This window comes from Mesocricetus auratus, unplaced genomic scaffold (genome assembly GCF_017639785.1).
Source record: "Mesocricetus auratus isolate SY011 unplaced genomic scaffold, BCM_Maur_2.0 Super-Scaffold_15014, whole genome shotgun sequence".
Taxonomy (NCBI): Eukaryota; Metazoa; Chordata; class Mammalia; order Rodentia; family Cricetidae; genus Mesocricetus; species Mesocricetus auratus.
Window position 1 is genome coordinate 67908686 of NW_024429186.1, and position 22205 is coordinate 67930890.

Sequence of the window (22205 nt, forward strand, 5' to 3'; positions counted from 1 at the left end):
ATACAACATGCCGAGGGCAAATCTTATAAAGGAAAACATTTAATTGTGCTGGCTCACTTACATTTGAGAGTTTTATTCCTTTGTCATCATAGCAGGAACCAAGACAGCATGAGGGCAGACATGGTGCTAGAGAAGGAACTGAGAGTTCTTACATCTTGACTCAGAGACAACTGGGAAGAGTCTGTCTCACTCAGCATGACATGAACACATAGGAGACCTCAAAGCCCACTTCCACATTAATATAGTTCCTCCAACTAAAGCATACCTACCCAGATAAGGCCACACATCCTAATAGCTCCATTCCCTTTGGTGAGCATTTTCTTCCAATCTTCCACAGAGCCTATGCCTAAGGCTGCCTGGATGACCAGGAACCAGAGACTTGATAGCCCGGAAGTCTAGGGTAGAACCAAATTAAACTGGGAAAAAATTCCTGATTCCCAATGATATCCTGCTATACTTGTAGATAGGTGCTTTTTCCAATCATCATCAGAGAGGCTTCTTCTTGCAGAATATGAGATCAAGTGCAGAGACCCACAGTCAGACATTATTCAGAGAGAGTCTAAATTGGAGTTCTCCATTGGCTCCCTCTCCTTGGGGATTGAGGCAACCTGCGGAACAGGGATGGGAAAGATTGGAGGAGTCAGAGGGATAGAAGGACACCTCCTGGTCCATGAAATCAACTACTTAGTGGCCACACAGGCTAACAAGACTGACACTGCAAGCATGAATCAGCACCAGGTTCTCTGTTTGTATGTTATGACTATTTATCGGTGGAAGCAGGTCTATCTCCAATTTCCTTGTCTACTCTTAGGACTCTTTTCCTCCAATACTTTGCTTTCTGTAGCCTTGATATGAGGACTTTTGCCTTGCTTTATTTTATCTTGATTTGTCCTGTTTGGCTGTCATCTCTTGGATGTCTGATGTTTTCTGAAGAAGAAATGGATGTGGATTGTATCTGGTGGTTCCAAGAAGTAGAAAGATGGTTGAAAGGAGAGGAGGGAGAAGAAATTTTGTAAGGACATAGTGTATGAAAGAATAATATATTTTCACTATATTCACAAGAAATCCAGAAGGAGTGGTTGGAAAGATGCCTCAGGATTTAAGAGTGCTTGATGTTATTGCAGTACTCAGATTCAGATCCCATCACCACACAAGGCAGTTCACATCATCTTTAACTCCAGTTACAGTGAGTCTGGTGCCCTCCTTTGGACTCTATGAGCACCAAACATGGATGAGATAGCACATATTCTCATCTATGAGGCAGAAATCCATGCATATAAAAAGTAAATAACTATTTTTTTTACAATTAATCAAGACAGGAGTGAGTAATTTGAAATTGAGAGCACAAACCAGATGCTCATCATGTGCCAATCTGAATCTGTTAAGATTCCTTCTTTGACCATTAATTGGTCTTCAAGATGTCTGTGTCAGACAGGCTCTTCTAATTCTGATTAAAGGATGCCATCCAAATCAATTTTGTTCAGCCTCTTCACAGCCTCTGTTTCTCTATTATAACATTTCAAAAATAGTCGCACATCTAAAATCTTACAGAAAATAAAGAAGAAAAGATTCAGTTGTTGGGTATTTTCTGATATAATGATTGATGGGAGAAGGCTCTGATCACTGTGAGTGGTGCCATCCTTGAGCTGGAGTCCCTGGGTTCTATAAGAAAGAAGACTCGGAAATCCATGATCTACAAGCCAGTAAGCTGAACCTCTCCATGAGTGTTCCACATCTCTTGCCTCCGAGTGCCCTGCTTGATTCCCTGCCCTCACTAGTTTTGATAATAAACTGTTATATAGAACTGTGAGTGAAATAAAGCATTTCTTTCCACCCCACCCCCAACATTTTTAAAAGAAATAAGCTCTTTACTATTCAAAGATACTTTTGTTCATGGTGTTCTAGCACAGCAATAGTAAATGAAAATAAGACACCCTTAGTAGATCTATATGATGATAGCTTTGTTTAACTATGACATAAAAACTCTTCAATACCTCAAGTAAAAATTTAAAAAGTGAAACAAAAACTTGTTTCACCATAAATAAAATAGCAAATATAGTATAGTACATGAATAGATTCAAGAACAAAGGCCCAATGACTAATTACACACTTGGAAAAAAGGCTTAGAAAGGTAGTCAAGGTCTTTCATTAGAAAGGATTATACTTCAATATAATAGCCATTTACTCAATGGTGAAAAATAAAAATTAATTTCCTCTAAAGTCAATTAAAAATGAAACAGGAAAACAACTCTGTAATCAGAACCAGAAAAAATTAAAATGCCTGTTATTAAACCCCATTAAGACATTAAAATCACTCCATACTGAAATATATACACTGAAGAAAAGGATGGACTGTGACATTCAATGATTGAAACTCCATTCTATATTTATTCACATGTAGAAATAATCTTGTTAAAATGTTATTTCAAGCTATTTAATTCTAAATTTTTCAAAAATATTTACCCAATTCATCTTATTATATATTATCATTATAGTCATGGTTTGTTCAGTTGCCAAATGATTGCTCAGTTCTTTGGTAGTTACTGTTAAGACTGTACTAATTTTCTTTGAACTAGATTGTGACTTGTTCATTTGAAATTATCCTTAGAAAATCTTAAAATTAAAGTTTCAGGCTTGAATTGCTTTAATACTGGATTTATATTACAAATGAATTCAATAGAAACCATTTATCATAAAATTATAATCTATAATTTTGTAAATAACATATATATATAAACTTAAATTTTCCAGAAAGTCAATTAATATTAAAATGTAATGCTCTAATTCATTTATTGTTGTCAAGTTATTCAGTTGCAAAAATAGTTCCAGGTGTTTAATCATACTGCCAATAATATCAATAGGTCATCCAATATTAGACAAAATTTAATATTTCAACACATTTATTACATGACAAGTCAAAATATTAAAGAGTTCCATGTCAGTATAAAATATTCAGATGCATTATAATACAAGCAATTCTGGAAAATACCCATTTAATGCATAAAGGGAATTGTATACTTGAGCTTTATCATATGAACTACTGCCCACCAGTCTCACATGATTATGCATTCAAATTAAAACATGAATGATTGAAAAAACCTTCAGGCAATTTGTACTTATATAAGACATTTGTATATGCCATTATTATACAACATAATTGCAAAGGTGTTCATCTGACTATAAAATATTTTCTATGCAATGTAATTAAGCCTGATGATATTTACTAACTGAAGTTGTATTTAGTTCTAAGACAGCTATGGAATTTTTTAAGGTAACATGAAAAGGTAGATAGCATAGTGTTTGACGGTGTGACACGGGTGCTTGTTGAAGAGGCTAGCCTGCATGTCTTAGTGTGCCTTTACACATGTTGTTCTGGCTATGTGATTAACAAATGCTTCCTATAATGTTTGTTTATAAAATCATTTACCTTTTCACCAGATTCATTTTAATTTAATCTTAACTTATATTTACTATACTTCTTAAATATAATTAAAATATTTGGTCACTTTAAAATTTTCCTTAATCATTCTTTGTGTAATGAAATGTACATCTATCTGTTTCTCATGTAAAGAAACTCAACACTTACATATGCTAGGTTCTTAGACTATATGTTTGGTTGCTCTGAAATACTCTTTCAATGAGAGTTATTTTGAAGTTTTTGGTCCAATAATATTTTCGACTTCATTTTTCACTTAAATACTTTATATCTGTAAACATGCAGAGATTAAAGGTTGCAGTTACTTTACCCCCAAACAATCCAAGGAAAAGGAAAGTAAGGGTGAGCGGTAAAGCTCTGACTGATTGTATATTATTGACACAAAACACAGGTGCAGCTCTGTCAGGAATCCCAAAGCTTCAGCCCCATGACAATGGCAAAGCATTCCACTAATTAGATTTTATGGGAAGGTCTTCTCCTCACAGACTGCACATTCTCATTCTGAAGGTTGACTTATAGTCAACTTGTAGTTCATATTCAACAAAAAGCCAGGGTAGGGAGACAATAATGACAAAAGCTGGAGGCAGAAACCGAAGGAAATACATGGAGAAATCTTGCTTCCTCACTTGTTCCCCATGGTTTTTCCACTTTATTATACAACACAGGACTTCTACCTACGTGTGGTACCTCTAACAGTTGACTGATTGAACATGCCCACAACAATCAATAAAATGCTCTTCCAGGTCTGTCTAAGGGCAATCAGATGATCAGTGTTTCTCAGTTAAGGTTACTTCTCTGATAATCGTAGACTGTGCCAAGTTGAAAAAATAGTAGTAGCAGCAGTAGTAGGAGGAGGAGGAAGAGGAGGAAAAGGAGGAGGAGGAGGAGGAGGCGTGGGAGGAAGAGGAGGAGGAGTATTAGCAGTAAGAAGAAGTTGAAGAAGAAAAATAAGGAGGAGGAGGAGGAGGAGGAGGAGGAGGAGGAGGAAGAAGAAGAAGAAGAAGAAGAAGAAGAAGAAGAAGAAGAAGAAGAAGAAGAGGAAGCATAATAGCATATATTTATTGTACTCTACTTTATACCAGATTCAAAATTCATCAATGCTCTTCCAGATCTGTCTACAGGGTAATCAGATGTTGAGAGATTCTCAGTTAATGTTACTTCTTCTCTAATAATCCTAGACTGTGCCAATTTGAAAGAGTAGGAGGAGTAGGAGTAGTAGTAGTAGTAGTAGTAGCAGTAAGAAGTTGAAGAAGAAGAAGAAAAATAAAAAAGAAGAAGCATAATAGCATATATTTATTGTACTGTATTTTATATCAGATTCCAAATTCATCAATGTCATACTGTCAACTAGTAACCTTTTGGTAAAAAGCTACTCAAACATATTAGTCCTGGGTATAAGAATAGACCCTTCTTTATTTAAGGCAAATGAGGTTCCAACACTGAGAAGGGAAGGTGACACAAGCCTCTGTCCCTATCCCAGAAGCTATCACCAATTGACTACCACACACAAAAGGAAAATTAGTTTTCTTTATCAGAGTCTTGTGGGGTATACAAACCACAACTAAGGTAAACATGCCCAGCAGTAGATGGCCAAGACAAAATGTACTCTGGAATTTTCAAGGATTTTATGGTTGAGGTTCATCAGATCATGAGGAGCTATATTAAAGGGTCACAGCATTAAGAAGGTTGAGGACCACCGATCTAAACAGTAGAAAGGGAAATACTATTATAAGTCTTTATAAATATGAATATGAAGATATAAATATATTTTCCCATGTATTACATTTTAATTTAATATATAAAATATTTCTTTATAGAACAAGGTATATGTGAAAATCATGTATACATTATACTCTTGCAGCTTTAGATTTTTGCTTTGAAGATAACATTTCTTCTATTTAGGGTTAAAGATCATTTTTCTTACTCCCCGTGTCAGTTACAAGAAGTCTCTCTTTTTTTTAGAAGAAATGCTTTTTTCCTCCATTTTTTCACATTTCTTTCCTACATATATTTCAGTTCACAACTCTAAATGGCTTAAAAGTAAAATAATGATTTCTTAGAGACCATGAAGATTCCTAAGTTCACAGGTCATCACAAATTTGGAAGTAACATTCTACTTCACTACTTGCAATATAGAGAGAATGTCAGAAAGGACTGCAGACTCCATAGTCAGTGACCTCACTAGTTATTCGACTTTTTTCCAATATATCTGCAAATACTTTCTTAGATGTTTCTAAAAGGCATAATATGATTGTTCATGTTAGTTTCCTCTGTATGTTTCCTGTTGTAAATGGTTTTGAACTTTCCTCTCAGATCACATTTGGATATCTCTATATGTCTTTCAGAGATGTGTCCATGCTCTTTTCCTATTTATTTAATTGGGTTGGTTGTTTACTTTATATCAAGTTGAAAAGTTTCCCTGCCTAATTGGGAACCTTGCTTCTTCTTATATGTGTATTTATGTTTAACATGTTTTCTTCTTACAATTCATAGAGGCTTCAATGCGATTCTTCCCTTTACTTAGCAAGGTCATTTTTATATTAGGTAATTTTTTGAAACCTCGTATAAATTTTGCTAAATTTTTGTGCTGATTATTTATTTATTTAATCTTATCTATGAGTTATTTTTTATCTTTAAAGTTTTATTGAACATTTTCTTTATCTTTTAGTAGTGTTTATTATGATAATCATCCTCTTTACAATGGTATTTGCTATATACTAGAAGTATTGTGTTATTTACTCATTTTAAATCAGTTCATGATATGATTAAATCTGGATTCATTTCAATTTGATTCATTATTCCTGTTCATTCTACTTAATTTCCTGGTACTTACATATTTTCTTAAACACCTGATGATCAATTTCTAGTTTTACAGCATAGGAGTAAAAAGAAATTCATATAATTTTAGCTGTTGTAAACACACTTGTGTTTTTTACCTATCTTGAGAATGTTCCATATTTGCTTTTGACTATCATGTAGTCTGTAACTTAAGTAAAATGCTTTTAATACTTCTGACATGTTTAATTGTAGTACATGACTTTCTTCATTTGACTTTCTTCATTTGGGATTCTGTTGCTGTGAAAAGACACCATGACTATGGCAGCTCTTACAAAGGAAAACTTTTAATTGTGTGTGGCTTACAGTTTAGAGGTTTAATCCATCATCATCATAGTGTGACATGGTGGTATGGAGTCAGACATGGTTCTGGATAAAGACCTGAGAATTTATACCTTGATTTCCTGGCAGAAGAAAGATTCTTGGTGTGTCACAATGTGTGTAGCTTGAGCTTGTATAAACCCAAAGCCTACCTTCACATTGTCTCACTTCCCTCAATAAGGCTATACCTCCTAACAGTGCTACTTCTAATAGGCCAAGCATTCAAATACATAAGTCTATGTGGGACATACATGCTCAAACCATCACAATGACCAATGTTCCTTGTTGGATATTTGAATAATCTCTTGATAAATGGTGTATGTAAAAGCCCTACATTGTTACACCACATATCTCTTCCTCCATATTTATGCATATTTGCCTCATGTATTCAAATGCTGCAAACATAGAATGTATTTATTAGTTTGTGGCATCTTGATGCACTGACCTCTTTAACCTAACTTAATATTATTTCATTTTACACTTTCACTTAAATCTTTTCTACTTAATATACATATAATACCACCCCTCCTTACTCTTTGGATATCTGTATGTATTTCTTATAATTTTACCTTCAGCATAGGTGAGTTTATAGGTGGGGAGTCCTGCAGAGAGTATTTAGTTAGACCTAATCTAGTTAGGCTTCTATAATACTTACTGAAAGATTTTATACATTTTAATTTAATGCAATGATTAATGGGTAAGTATGCGATTCTGTGTTGCTTTGTTCATTTGTTGCTCCTTCATTCTGACCCAATTTCCTTTGTAAGTAAATATCTTTCTGCCATGGTATTTGTATCGAAATCTGAGGTTCATACATTCCATTCTTCAGAAGAACAAATCATAACTGGGTAAAATGACAGCAAAATTTTTAAGTTTAGGCTAAAAGAAAACAAAGTAGCAACTCATTTAACAATGTAATGCAAAATTTTAGGCTTTGAAAGTTATTGTTGCCAACTATTTAGCATAATAAGGAAATGTAGATTAGCAATTAAGCACCTATTACAATCGAACTTCAAGTCATGTTGGGTATGTTTCAAGGTCAAACAGAGATATATTTTAGATAGACAGGTTGTCTTCCAACACAATAGAATATGGCATTTAAGATGTTTTAATGATAGGCTCTTTGTCCATTGGCCAAACCAGCTTTATCCATTAACCAACGAGAGAGCCATATATTCAGAGCATACAGAAGTACATCCATCATCATCTCCTCTTTTTGGTCTAAATAAAAGGGAATGTTTTAAATTTGATGTAGTAAAATTAGATATAACAAAACAGTTATAAAGCAGGAACTATACAAAATTTAGTTCACTAATATTTGGAAAAATTTAAAGAAAATTTTACATAATCTAGCCTATCTTTGTGAGTCTAAATTTTATATGCAACTTATCTTTTATCATAAATAAGTAAAACTAATCATGACTATTTGTCTTCAATTCCATCAAAGAACTTAGAAAGATAATATATAACCTCTAGAATTTACTGAGACATCTCTGTGCCTGGATAGTCACCCAAAGTTACTCAGGTTAGAATTAAAGAGACAGCTGACTGCTGACTACACCCAGTTTGGCTTTGTAAAATGGCAGTGGTATGTCTACTGCCAGGTCTGGGAGCTGTGCTCACCTCTTGGACTCTGGTTTATGCTGTCATCAAGCAGCTTGTATCACACAGCCATAAATCTTTGTCTTTATGAGTAAAACCTAAATCTGCCATGTCTATGGTATGCTGTATGCCTTGGAAATGGACTCTGTGTGCTGTGGCAGGAATCTGCCATGTTGTGCTCAAGCCAAACTGCCATTGCATCTTTGCATCATAGCCTGCATGAGACTTTGAGACTAGGAAGCCCAGTGTGGTTTAGAACCCTTTTAAAGTTTTTGTCAACTTTTATGTGGAAATTCTTGCCAGACATTTGGGCGCCATTTGTGGATAGAAGTTTCTGTTCTGCCCAGTCCTCAGCACTTTGGCACAAATAAACACCCAGAGGCTTATTATACTAACTATAAACATACAAATGTCTCAGGCTTCTCATTGGCTAACTCTTAATCTATTTGTTTCCACATGGTTACTGGTGATGGCTGAGACACTTTCTTCCTCAGCAGCCCATCCCAGAATTCTTCTAGTCTGCTTGCCCCAATTGTTCTTTCTGTCTGGCTACCTCCATCCTATTCATTGGCTGAAATAACATGACTCATCAACCTATAAGAGAAACATGTATTCACAGAATACAGACATTCTCCATCATTTCTTTTTTTTTTTTTTTTAATCATTTTTTATTTTAATTTTAAATAGCTTGTTTCACATGTCAATCCCAGTTCCCTCTCCCTCCCCTCCTCCCGCACTCCCCTTCCACCCTCCCTCCCACCCTATTGCCAAATCCCTCCACATAGGGGATGTCTAAAGTCTATCATTTCACTCTTGGTAGGGTCAAGGCACTCCCCTAAGAGTCCAGGCTGAGAGAGCATCTCTCTTTGTGCCATAGGCACATGAAGACAGATTGTATACCAGGGATAGACACTGATCCACAGCTCAGAGCCCCATAGGTTGCCCAGGCCTTCTCACTGACACTCACATTTGGGGGGGTCCAGATCAGTCCCATTCTGGCCTCCCCACTGTCGGTCTGGGGTCCAAGAGCACTCCCCTGTTCAGATCAGCCGTCTCTGCTGGTTTTGCCAGCCCATTCCTTGCCAATTTGCTCATCTCCATCATTTCTTATATTAGTTATAACCCTCTCTTTTTATTTTAGATCAAAAGGGGAAATGTGATATCTAAGCTTGCTTGAAGATCAGAAGGTGGACCTAGACAGTGGTTAATCATAGAAATCTGAAGGTTTGTACAGGCAAACAGGAATTGATATGGCTTAGAGAGTACTATCAGGAGGGAGGAGACAGGAATTCATTCTCTTTTGGTCTGAGGATTTTGTAGAGTTAAGAACTCTAGTCACTGGCTCCTCTGCTTCTCTGATATTCCTGCTTTCTCCCTCTAAGATTGGACTCTAGGTTTTTATTATTATGACCAATCAGAACTCATGGTACATGGAAGAGCAAATATCTCTGTTGTAAGACTTAAAGTTATTTGAGTATATACAAAGTGAAATATATATGTGTTCTATGATAGATTTGTTTCTAGGTTATTAAGGAATCTCCCCACTAATTTCCATAGTGGATACAGAGTTTAGATTTCTAGCAACTGCATAGAAGTGTGTTGTTTCCCCATAACCTAAACAGCATTTCTTGTTTTTTTGTTTAAAATTTTTTGCTTTTTGTTTTTGCTTATTTATCTTTTATTTTTACATATCAACCAATGTTTTCCCTCCCTTCTATCTTTCTGGTAATTCTCCCTTGTCCCACTCCTCTTCCTCTATTTCTGTTCAGGTAAAGAGCAGGCCTTTCATATCTCCCATGAATATCAGCTAGTCATACTACATCAAATTTCAGTGAGATTAGGCACACCCTCTTCTATTAAGACTGGACTAGGCAATCCAGTATAATGACTATGTCCTCAAAGCAGGCAACACAGGCAGGGACATCCCCTGCCTTTAACTGATAGGAGTTTCTCAAGAAGGCCATGTTCCATGACGGTGACATATATTCAGAGGACCTAGGTCAGTTCTCAGGTGTATTTGTAGTCTCTGTGAGTCACTGTGAGCCCAAGATAGTTGATTATGGGGGTTTTCTTGTGACTTTGACCCACTGGCTCCTATAATATTTCCTCCACCTCTTCTGAGGTCTACCTAGTGTTTTGAAGTCGGCGTCTGCATTGTTTCAATCAGTGGCTGGGGGAAATCTCTCTTACAATAGTGGGGCTAGGCACTAATCTATCAATACAGCAGCATATCAATATACCAATATATATCAATATATCAATATAGCAGCAGTATATTAATACAGCAATATATCATTCACTTAATAAGACTGTCATGTTTGGTTTTCTTAGCTCTTTGGGGTATACTGCCTCTGGATACTAGCCCTCAGAAGTGATCTCCCTCTCAGGGCAAGTGTCTCCAGCTGGGCCAGTCATTAGTTGATCACTCCCACAATTTCTGTGCCACCTTTAACTTAGTGCATCTTGTAGGCAAGACAAATTGTAGGCTGAAGGATTTGAGGCTGTTTTGGTGTCTCAGTACCTCCATTGGAAATCATCCTGTTAAAACAGTTGGCTTGTTCAGGAAATGGAGCCCCTATATTGCTAGGGTCACTCACAAAGTGTCCTGGGATTTTGCAATGCTCTACATTTCTAGCTCACCCCTGAGATGCCTCAAGATTCCAGTTGTCTCTCTCTGTCTCTGTCTCTGTCTTTTCCCTCTCTCTCTCTCTCTCTCTCTCTCTCTCTCTCTCTCTCTCTCTCTTCTTCCTCCCTGTCACATGATTCCCCCACTTCCCACCTCCCCATCTCCCTTCACCTCTCTAGCCTCTTCTTCTCCACTGGCAATATTCATACTATTTCCCCTCACAGTGAGATTTATGCGTCGTGCCTTGTGCCCGCCATTTTACCTAGCTTCTCTGAGTCTATGAATTGTGGTATAGTTCTCCTTTACTTTACAGCTAAAATCCCAGTTTAAGTGAGTCATGCCATGTTTGTCTTGAGTATGAGCCAATGACTTTTAGTATCTTAAGAATTGCTTACCTCTTATAGAGAAAAAAAGAGAAACTGCAATGGAGACCATTTAAGAATATGCAGCAGTTATTATAGATATTTTAGTACTCCTGTAGACCTTCTCCTTAGGATAGGTTTCTACTAGGTAAATTACTTTATTTTGGTTAAAAATCTTGACACAGATAGATGACCAACCCAAATATTTTGGTTCCAGACTCTTAAGATTTTTTTTTCTTTTTTAATATCATTTTATTTTAATTTTAAATAGCTTGTTTTACATGTCAATCCCAGTTCCCTCTCCCTCCCCTCCTCTCGCACTCCCCTTGCCCCCCAGCCTCCCACCCTGTTGCCAATTCCTTCCACATAGGGGATATCTAGAGTCTGTCATTTCACTCCGGGTAGGGTCCAGGCATTCCCCTAACAGTCCAGGCTGAGAGAGCATCCCTCTTTGTGCTATGGGCACACAATGACTGTTTGTATTCCAGGGATAGACACTGATCCACTGCTCAAGGCCCCATAGGTTGCCCAGGCCTTCTCGCTGACACTCACATTTGGGGGGTCCAGATCAGTCCCATGCTGGCCTCCCCACTGTCACTCTGGGGTCCAAGAGCTCTCCCCTGTTCAGATCAGCTGTCTCTGCTGGTTTTGCCAGCCCAATCTATGCCAATTTGCTCATCACTCCTCTCTCTCTGCCACTGGGTTCCTTGGGTTCAGTTCAGTGTTTAACTGTGTGTTTGCCTCTGCTTCCATCAGCCACTGGATGAAGGCTCCCAGATGGTTATAGGCATCAAGTTCACTATCAGCAATGGGCATTCGAGGTGGTCTCTCCACTATTACTTAGCTTGCCAATTGGTGTTATCCCTTTAGATCACTAGAGGTCACTCTGGTGCCTGATCTGTCTTCTAACCTATGATTCCCTCTTCCCCCTATTCTACCCCCACCCACTCAACTTCCTTTTCCCCCATGACCTACTCTGTCTTTCTCTTCTCCCCCTCTCTTCTTCCCAGCTCCCACTCCCCCTTACCCCTCACCGTGTTCCCCATCCATTCAGATGATCTTGTCTCAATCCTCTTCTCTTGGCTCTTAAGATTTTTTAAAAGACCACTAACATTATTTTTGAACTATTATTTATAAGTAAAGGAAGGCATTACAAATACCCCATCTCTCTTCCACAGAAGAGGTATTTTATTGTATTATCTTTTTCAAATGTTGTGTTAGATCCTATGCTTTCAGGAAGCTAAATATGCAGGTTGAACAGCTTGGGGAATGTTGTATCTTAGGAGGCAGAAATAAAATTTCATATTGAAGATACAAAATGATACAGTAAAACTTGACAGCATAATAGGATTGATGGGCAAATTTGTGTAATTTTAATGAAGAGAATAAAATATATATATAAGGGAATATTTAAAATTTAACTGATTTGGTATACTGTGTGAAGACACATTATATAAGATCTGACTTATAAAAGAGCAGACAGAACAAAACTATGCTAAAGTGACCTAGAATCCTGCATTGAAAATTATTTCTACTTGCCAAACAGAAATACTCTCCTTTTTCCTTGATTATTGTAGGAATGGTATAGGGAAACCAGAAGACAAGTGTGATAGTTTGAGGACACATTATTTGTTTTGACTGTGTTACTGAAATAAAAAACCTCTTGATGCAGCACAGTGCTGATCTAGATGTATGGTTGGATAATGGGAGTCTAAAGTAACAGAGAACAAGAACATAGAAGCATGGGACTCATCCATCTCACCCACTGAATGTGGGTGTCAGTGAGGAGGCCTAGGCAATAAATGGGGCCTTGGTCAGTAGATCAGTATTCAACCTGGCATACAAATGGACTTTGGGTGCCCATCCCACAATGAGGGATGCTTTCTCAGGGTTAGGCACATAGGGGAGGGCCTAGGGCCTGCCCTGAATGAAATGAAAGACTCTAGAGATCCTCCATGGAGGGCCTCACCCTCCCTGGGGATTGGAGTTGGGATTGGGTGGGAGATTGGGGGGCATGTTGGGCGGCAGGGGAGGAGGGGAGTGAGAGGGAGCTGGGATTGACTTGTGAAGCAAGCTTGCTTCTAATATAAATAAAAAAGGAAAACCAAAAAAAAAACATACGAAGATTAAAAGCTTCCAAAGATATTAGCAATCATGGAGTCATGCACATAGTCACGGTAAGGGATACATATATGGTAAATCTATGAGCATGCCTCAATATACACAATACATGCAACGTCTATTAGTCAATTAGTTCATTTATTTTTACTATAACACGTGTATAGGATAAAGCCTTTGTAAATAAAAGTGCATTTGGTTCATAGCTTTAGAATCTAAAAGTTAAATATAAAATGGTTCCATCTGATGGTCCTCTAATTAAGGTCTCAAGGTCAAGGGAATCTAAAGGCAGAAACACAGCAGAAGTGACCATATATTCAGACAGGAAGAAAAAGGCGAGGTTTGCTATTTTTTTATAATAACATGCTATGGTAAGGAGTAACCATGGTCCTAATGAAACTTTCTTAATCTTATATGAACATTGATGTTGCCTAAAGTTTTCACCACATCACAAAATCAGCAAACTGAGTGTTTTCCAGGATGGGACTCCCTGGCAGATGCAGAGCAATTTTACCTAAACCATAGAATCAAGAATGGAAATGCATGAAGTTGAGTTAAAATATAAGAGAGATTACCATTACTTAAACAATTCTAATAGAAACCTCATGTAGACATGTAGCAATGGGAAAGAAAGTGGTGTTTGTCAAGTCTGTTTTAGAGAGTACTCTTGTCCTTCTGAAGAAGTATTTGTGAATACTCAGTTAACTATATGTTAAGGACATCAGTGTATTCTGTCATTCTAGCAAATACTAAGGAAAACACTGAGTAGATATTCACTGTTAAAGCTCTGAAATATCATAAAAGCACAACAGTGTTAGTTGGAGGCATTTGGGGACAACAAACACAAAGGAGTAAATCTACAGAACAAGTGCTATAAGAATTTTGGAGGAAGGGCAGCTTACAGTACTTCTGTGAGGTGATCAGACTATTTTAATGATCAGTCCTCTATTCTGGAGTATGGACATGCTTGAGTGTGATCCAAACTGGCTTATTTTCTTGTGATTTCAGTTAATATATTGGGGATATATCAAGTCTCTCCTGTTAAATTCTACTACTCTTTATAGATAAAGCATTGAAATTGAAGAATTTATTTCCTTTTGTGAAAAAAGTTCTTTTAGCAATATTAGAAAAATAGCAATATTTCCATAATGGCAGCGGCCTCTATAAATCCAAGGATCTGTCATATAGTAATAACTCAGCAAAACTTAATTATTTCAACTTTGTCATCGTTCAATCTTATCTTGATTTAGATTCCATCAAGTTCAGATTTAGAATAAATTACAAAACAGTGTCATTATCAAATGCATGGAGAATCATATCTCTCCTTCAGAGTGAGATAACATTGAAAAATAAATAGGTATTACTGCAATGCTAAAGCAATTACTTTTTTACTTATTGGCCTGAACTTTACCAACTATTTTATGTGTTTGTTTTATCTTTTTCTGACAAAAACACATGCTACTGTTTAGAGTTTAAATTTCTTCACATCCAAATATGATTCTATTCATTTCTGTTTGGAAAAGATAGAGGCAACTGCAGCCAAAGAAGAGAAAATATTCTAGAATAGGCAAATGAGCATGTGCTGAAGTTGTATTCTATCCAACCCCAAAATGAAAAGCTAGAATCCAAGTCCCTAATACTTCAGAATAATATCTCAATTTTAAATACAGTCTTAGGAAGTAATTATGTAAAGACAGAGCCTTAAGTATAAAGTGTAGTCAAATATTATTCTGGAATAAGCACTCTGAAACCAATTAGAATGGAAGAGGAGAGATACCTCCAGTAGACCAGGATAATTCTTGAAGACTATCTGATCTAGTTTATTCCTGTTATTTTTACTCTAAACTCACAAGGTGGGGTGAAAACTCAAATGCCATTTTACAACAGAATAAAGGTTAGTCAGGGGGTTTTTAAGGACAATACCCATTGATTCTGATATTTCTCTAGGTCATTCTATTCCAGATAACAAATGAAGTCATGCTGGCAAAGAGTCACCACACACAGCATTTTAAATAAATCACTAAATGAGCCAATACCTCAGTATCAAATAATTGGTGTATTCTACTTCCTTCTTTAATTATGTGATGAGAATTCTTACTGAAAGGAGAAATTGGAAGAGAGACATGGACTTGAATGTATAAAATACAGGGAGAAGATTATCAGGAGAGAAACCTGAAGGTAATCATTCCCTCAGTGTCCTGATGAACTAATCCTGCTAGCTGTCTTTGAGGTCATTTGGCTTCTAAAACTATGAAACCTCTGTTTTTAAGGTCCTCATTTTGTTATATATGTTACAGTAGCCCTAGAGGATTAAAGCATGCTAGATTTGCAAACATGGTGTATGTAAGATAAAAATGTGTAGCAGATATAATAATTAAAATTTCTGGTACAATAATTAAGTCAGTATGAATATCTACACAGGTTGAGTACTTGGCACTCAATAAATTCAAACTTTGAGTACTTCTAGAATTATATTATAATGAATATTTCTATTTCTTCCAATTTTTAGTTGTGAACACAGAAATAGCCCCAAAGAAGCAAGGTTACCTTGGAGAAACGAAGTGAATACCAATTAAAACAATAGTTTCAAAATTGCACTTTAATTCTCATATTTTATTTTTACCATCCTTACACTTAGGGATGGGATATATTTCAAAGAGCATATATGTTCATAATACAGCTTCTAAGACATTAACTTCCATAATCAAGTGGTCCGTGAATATGGTGCTTTTTGTATTCTTTGAATTAGTAATTGAGCATGTACATTAGCATATTAAAGACTTAGATATTTCTGTGGTAAACAAACCAAAATTAATATTCCATGCAATCAAGATTCTTCAATATTGTTAAGCCTAGTGTTTTCTAAGATTGATTGTTGAAATGGTCAAGACCTTCGTGGCTAGAAATAATGAGACTAAACTCAAAGTATCAAACAATCTGGTGATTTTTATCACTCATATCAAGTAAATATAGTTAAAGTAGCTTCCAAATTAAGAAGTGTATAAGAATATTTCTTCTTTATAATATATAACTATGTATTTCCATTTCCAACTTGTGGTTACAGTTTCAGTTCAATACCATAAAATTTATCAAAACATGTTTCATAGCATAAAGTTAAACCTGATGGTGGAAAAAAATGGCAGTGCTGGAAGTCATCAAATAACTTAACATCTTAATAGTTCCTACAAGCCCAATGTCAAGCTGGTGGCACAAATAATATTTGGATGTAGCTAGAAAGAATGAATTTATTTTCAAGGAAGGAGACCCTCACTACTCTGTCCATTACAATATTATTAACAATATAAAATATTTAGTATCAATCTAAGTATCTACAAATAGATGAGTAGATAGCAGTCATATATAGAAATATGATTTAGTCCTGTTATATATGATAAAATCATTGAATATAGAAAATATTGTGTTTCATATTGCAAGCAAAAACAAATATCATATGATCTAGCTTATTATAAAACCCAAATAACAAATTACTGAATAGAGGATAAACAATGGAGGTTTCAGTTGAAGGATATATGTTGTACTTATTTATGACATGCAAGTTCTATAGAACTAATTATAGAATGGTGACATTGTTTGCTAATGCCTGCTTATAGTCTAGAAATCTGAGAAGATGATCCATATTCCCACTATACCTCAAAGGCAAGTGATTAGTATATCGATTAAGTTGACTGAGATCATCATTTTGAATTGTAAATTCTTACTTAAACATCATAGTAAAAATAAATTAGTATATAGAAAATATTGTGGTGGGACTGGGACATGATTAGAGCTGTAAAACCTTCAACTCTGGATGATGTGCTGGGGCAATGGTGGCTCAGACCTTGTGGGAGTGTCCAGGAAAAACAAAACTACTCATAGTCAAGAAGCAAAGGCAAGAAAAATGGCATACCCTAGCTTCCACAATCTACTTTGTAAACAGTCTCTGTACCCTAAAAACACATCTTCTATAGGTTTTACCATTTTCCATGTGTCTACTCTGTCCAAATCTTTAACATAAGGACTTCTGGCAAAGTTGAAACAAAAAGTACAATGAGATTTCTACCACATCACTTAAAATTGCACTGGGCAGTATTTATGTCAAAAACAGTAATAATCACAATACTATTGCTTTACTCATAGAAGATTCAGCAGTTCTATGGTATCATCCAGGCACTACATTTCCAAGATCTCTGACACTGCGTTCTTAAGAATAATAATGAAAAGGTAATTGCTAGTATCCTCAGCAACCATGTCTGTAGAAGGAAGAAAACACAATAGGGTTTGAGATGGCACAGTATTAATTAGGCAGATTCTTTTTGTCATTATAAAAGGAAATACTTTTTCTTTAGAAACACGTTGCAAATATATGCTTAATTGTGCATAACTGGATCATTCATATCTTTAAATGGTGAGAAAAATGAAGAGCAGAATTGTTATAATTGTCTTAAAATAATTTTGATATAATATCATCTATTCTTGACACTTAAACCACAAAATGAATGAGATTATGAGAAGAAAGGAGTAATTTTCCTATGTCTATATATATTATATGATGGGGCACAAGTAAAACTAGACGGCAGATGGGTGAAAAATGAGATGGTGTTGGTGGGGGAATCTGTTAAATGCACATTAAATACTTGCATAAAATGTCCTTATATAATTCATTGTTATATCCAGTGAATATATAAATCGGTATGAGGAAAAAAAAGAGAGTTTATATTTGGCTGCAGCAACACAGTCTGTAATGCATTCTAATTCTGATTATCTTATACTTGTAGGAAAGATTCATGAGTCCAATTCAGATTCCATCACTTTCTTCATTTTACCAGTGGTACAACCTTGGACAAGAATGTATTTAAGGAATCAGGAAAACAACATTTGTGGTGTCCTTACCACTGTGTGTTTCCACCTGCGTTCATCTGCACCCACAAATCCCTCCTTCCTAATACTTTCTGGGGGATACCTGCTTTCCTGTATAACCCCCCCTCCACTCTTTCTCTAGCTCTCAGACATTGTTCAATCCTCAGGACTGTCACTCCAGTAATTATTATTTTTTAAATTGTTATTTGTACAGATAATTTTTCGTTTCTCCCAAATTATTCTCATTAACAATCACAATTTTCTCTTTTATTTTTTTACTTGAAAACTTACATGATACTTCTTTCTCATTTCAAAAGTAACCTATATTTATATTTCAAATCTCTAACTTTTTGGAGAAAAAGAGTTACAACTGTAAAAGCAATGCTCCCCCTCTCTCTCTGTGTGTGTGTAAGTTCAAAGGCAAGAGAAGTCCATAATTTTGCCTGTTTGCAAAGAATGAGTTTTTCCCTATCAATTAATTCCAGAATTTGATTTCATGTGATTGACACATGTTGGGAAGAGGATGTGCATAATTGCACTATGATGATAGATTAAGCTGCTCCTGTAATTAATTGTGAGAGAAAAATCATAGTAATATCAGCAAAGAGAAAGAACAGACATTGAATAAACTATCTGGAATATTCATATTATTCATTGTGCTTTTGAAAATCTTGTCAATTAAATATGTATCAGCAATGTATTAAGTCGCAATATGTAAATAATTTCAGGGGTAAAACATTTTCATGCTGGACTAACAGCAATGAATATCACAAAGCACATTGATGTTCCCTGAAACACAATCTAGGAATCACCAATAAGTGCTAATGTTTAAAAAGCCAAAGTAAGGATTACAGATGAGTTGTATAATTCTTCAGCAAATATTCACTCTTAGTTAAACATGAATTTATTTCAGAAGTACAACATTGAACACTCATGGCAAGCAAAATATTCTTGAACATAAAATATATATTGAAAACAAACTTGAAATTAATCTACTGACATATAATTCTGTCCTTTTGAAAGTAACTTAAAAACTCTCTGCTTTTAAAGGTTTTGTTTAAAATAATAATAGCATGTGATCACTATCATATTTTTATCACTATGCAGGAGAGTTGTTCAGATAACCATAACTTTATATCCATACTGCTATTCATTTGAGGTATGAAGAAGCTACATAATTACCTTATGTAGAAGTAAATACAAAACAATGATGAACACACAAACCTTTTCACCATTTTTGATCACTTTATGGATGAATTTAATATGTTCTGCAGCATTTTCTTCCACTCTAATTCTCCCCTTATATTCTCTATCACTTTTTCATTCCAACTTCAGGTGCTCTTTTTTTATACAACCTTAGTCTGCTCATCTGCCTGCATCAGCACGAGGTAATGGCCATCTTTGAGAGCGTAACTAGCCTCTCAGGGGCTTCATTCTTTAAATTATAATGAATCACCTTTCTTCATCTTACATTGAGTGACAATACCTCCTTAGACAATGGTGGGAATACATGAACCTCTGATCCTTGTTGGAATTTTGGCTGGTCTGAGATTTTGTAGGTCTAGTGTGTCCTATTATAACTTCAGTTAATTCATGAGTTCAAGGTCCATTTCATTTCTGTAAATACATGTGCATTCTTTAGGTATCTTTTCCACTTATGGTCCAGAGACTTGTTGCTTATGTACTTGAGGGAGGTGTGTGCTATAGGTATCTTATGTAGAAGTGAGCAGAGAAAGCCTCATATTCCTTGAATGCTGGCCAATTATAAATCCTTGGCATAATTTTAAGAACTCTAATCTTTCTTCACTAACCCTACCGCTGAGTGCAATTGTGTACACACGAACCTCTAGACCTGTGAGACTTCTATTTTCATGAATCCTCTACTCATGGATTGAGAAGAGTTCAGCAAAGGCAGTTGTCAGGGCAACACTGAAGCAGAGACCAAATTCAACATTGCTGTAAACGTTTATTGACCAATTGATTTGCATTGGAGTCATGCCTTTTACATTGTTGAATGGTATGAACATGTTTCTATGAAATATGCATATGATTTATTTACTATTTATCTCAAGAAATTGGATATGAAAGGGAAAGAGTGAATTAAATTAATTTTCATTTCAGTATCTTAGTCATTTATTAGACTTATACATAAGAGAAACACAGAAAGATATCGGTGTACACAGGTACATAGATAAATGGATGAATAGATAAATAACATGACATAAGAGAAACACAAAGATGGAATACATATCATATTAATGGAAATTTACATAATATAACAAATTCAGAAAAAGGGTATGTTAATTTATTGATCCCTGAATTTTTAAGACATGTTAAGTTAACTGTGTCAATTTTTTTAATCCAAAAGTGAAATAAATCTACACTTGTAATCTTATGTCAACTAAACACATAAACATATATTTATCTATAAGAGTCTACCGAAATAAGATTGTGAAGAAGAAAATCAACTTCCCCACTAAACTGTAAGTTTCATGATGGATGTCAATTATGTGACTATGTGTGTGATCGAGAATACTCTGTAAGGACATTGCACAGTACTCACCAGCATAAGTGCATGTGCCCTTGAAATTTGCATTACTTATGTTCACTGTATCATCAAGAAAGAAATCTTTAAAATTTTATCATCAAATGCTTCTCTTAATTTCAGCTGTAATAAGAGCTCATATACCGAAGATGAAAATCAGATATCTTTCCAATAAATTTCAGCATAGAAAGTGTTTTCTGGAAGCAAATATTTAGGATTCTGAGCTACCCCACAATGAACATGTGGGGTTAGCTGTACAGGCAACCATTATATGTGGGGCCTGTGTGAGGAGTGCAGGGGTTCTGCCAAGCAGAAATTGGCTAGTCCTATAATGAGAAAAAGAGTCTGATTACCAAAAGATGTTTAGCCTCAAGCAATGTCCAGTGAGGAGCTATAGCAAAGGTAGCAGAGGATATTAACTGCAAGGATCATAGTAAAACAATTATGTCATTGTGGAGAAATTAACTTCATATATATGTTAATATATATATATACATATATATATATATGAAACTTTTACCATTAATTTTTTGGCTTTTATGGATACTTTCTTCTGGCTAATAGAATGATTTATAAAACAATCAACTTTATAGTGAATAATGAGTATTCAACTAATTTGAGAAAGAAATAATCAATAATCTGTTCTTTTTTATCATTTTTTATTTTAATTTTAAATAGCTCATTTTACATGTCAATCCCAGTTCCCTCTCCCTCCCCTCCTCCCACACTCCCCATCCACCCCACCCTCCCACCCTATTGCCAAATCCTTCCACAAAGGAGATATCTAGAGTCTGTCTTTTCACTCTGGGTAGGGTCCAGGCATTCCCCTAAGAGTCCAGGCTGAGAGAGCATCTCTCTTTGTGCTATAGGCACACGAAGACAGTTTGTATACCAGGGATAGACACTGATCCACAGCTCAGGGCCCCATAGGTTGCCCAGGCCTTCTCGCTGACACTCATATTTGGGGGGGTCCAGATCAGTCCCATGCTGGCCTCCCCACTGTCGCTCTGGGGTCCAAGAGCTCTCCCCTGTTCAGATCAGCTGTCTCTGCTGGTTTTGCCAGCCCAATCTATGCCAATTTGCTCATCACTCCTCTCTCTCTGCCACTGGGTTCCTTGGGTTCAGTTCAGTGATTAACTGTGTGTTTGCCTCTGCTTCCATCAGTCACAGGATGAAGGCTCCGGGATGGTTATAGACATCAAGTTCATTATCAGGAATGGGCATTCGAGGTGGTCTCTCCACTATTGCTTAGCTTGCCAATTGGTGTTATCCCTTTAGATCACTCGAGGTCACTCTGGTGCCTGATCTGTCTTCTATCCTATGATTCCCTCTTCCCCCTATTCTACCCCCACCCACTCAACTTCCTGTTCCTCCATGACCAACTCTCTTCCTCTTCACCCCCCTCTCTTCTTCCCAGCTCCCACTCCCCCCACCCCTCACCGTGTTCACCATCCATTCAGAGGATCTTGTCTCAATCCTCTTCTCTTGGGTACTATGCATATA

At 36.1% G+C, this 22205-nt stretch overlaps 1 long non-coding RNA gene across 1 annotated transcript; it reads left to right on the forward strand.

The window, feature by feature from the left end:
* The first annotated feature begins 17435 nt into the window (after positions 1–17435).
* LOC121139497 lies at positions 17436–18375 on the forward strand. Its single transcript, XR_005876450.1, has 2 exons — positions 17436–17521; positions 18076–18375. It is a non-coding gene; the product is annotated as an uncharacterized LOC121139497 (long non-coding RNA).
* The last annotated feature ends 3830 nt before the right edge of the window (positions 18376–22205 follow it).